Raw genomic sequence first — 1,212 nt, 5'->3', positions numbered from 1 at the left:
AACTGAAGCCATACACTGATAAACCAATACAAAAAGTGACCTCGAAAGAGAGGGACTCGTTTTAGGTTAATCAGTGCACATGGTAGCACATTGGTTCCTCCATCTACACGATTACACACAATGAAATCATCACAAAAATATCGCAACGCATAGCATTGGGGTTACCTCGGACTATGTGATATAGGGGTACTGCTTGTACCATTTTAATTCCCCTCCTTGTTCTTTTGCTCGCCGTTACCGGTCTCATCACTGTCCTCTTTGTCCATATCCCAAATAAGAAGACCTATATCAACTTCAGTATGGTTGGGATGGGCACCAGCTTCCTTCTTGATCACAACTAATGCAGACTTGCCTTTCGATGGTGTGGGATACTCTTTCCAGCTTTGTAATCGTATTACTTTTAGAAGTGGGAGATGCTTAATGCCTAAATAAAAGTCGTAAGTTCTTGCTACTGACACATCATATGAGAACATAAGATCCTCAAGCTTCGCCATACTCTCTTTCATGAAGGTTACGTATGCCCCATCCGTACAAGAGATACCAAACATCTTCAGACATGGAAATCCAATTATTTTAAGCTTTTTTCTTGGTTCTATGCGCAAACTCAAGTGTAGCACAACTAATGATGGCAGCTCCTTCATCCCTTAATTCAAAAAAATGATTTATAGATAAGAAAGGCTTGTGAGTGTTGGAGATATCCATTTAGGGACATTAGCAAAACAGATTACACCATCCAAGTAATAACTTTGAAGGGAAGATGGTGTTTGCAGCTCCCAAGCTTGCATAGTGAGGAGAGTATCATTTCCTGATAGCATGTTCATCCATGTTCAAATCTGCCAGCATGTTGCCATCTCTGTTTGAAAAGTGCATCATGATATAAATCACAGAAACTGTTAAAACTTTGCAACTTTGTATATGCATAACTTGGGATCCGGCAATGGTTCCTTTGGAAATGATCTTTATATGATTTATGGTCTACATTCTGCTTACTTCCATAATATGCCCATGTATGCCATGGTATACCCCACTAGCATGTTGATATCTTGCATCCAAGTGCTTTGGGTGATATAAGTGGATTCATGTTGTTACAAAGTTGCATTTTGTTAAATCCATAGTAATTCAGCCTATGAATAAAAGCTATGTATGAAAGTGGTTCAATTTCATGTCATCTTTCTCGATAGATAGCTCGTCAGTGGTGGAGCTTAATTAGTG

The 1,212-nt window shown here is 39.1% G+C and overlaps 1 pseudogene; it reads left to right on the top strand.

Moving 5' to 3' along the window:
- Positions 1 to 1,212, top strand: part of LOC119310707 — a 7,646-nt pseudogene that overhangs the window by 3,912 nt on the left and 2,522 nt on the right.

This window comes from Triticum dicoccoides, chromosome 5B (assembly GCF_002162155.2).
Source record: "Triticum dicoccoides isolate Atlit2015 ecotype Zavitan chromosome 5B, WEW_v2.0, whole genome shotgun sequence".
NCBI classification, from domain to species: Eukaryota; Viridiplantae; Streptophyta; class Magnoliopsida; order Poales; family Poaceae; genus Triticum; species Triticum dicoccoides.
The sequence above is the reverse complement of the archived record's forward strand: the minus strand, read 5'-3'. Positions and strand labels throughout refer to the sequence as shown.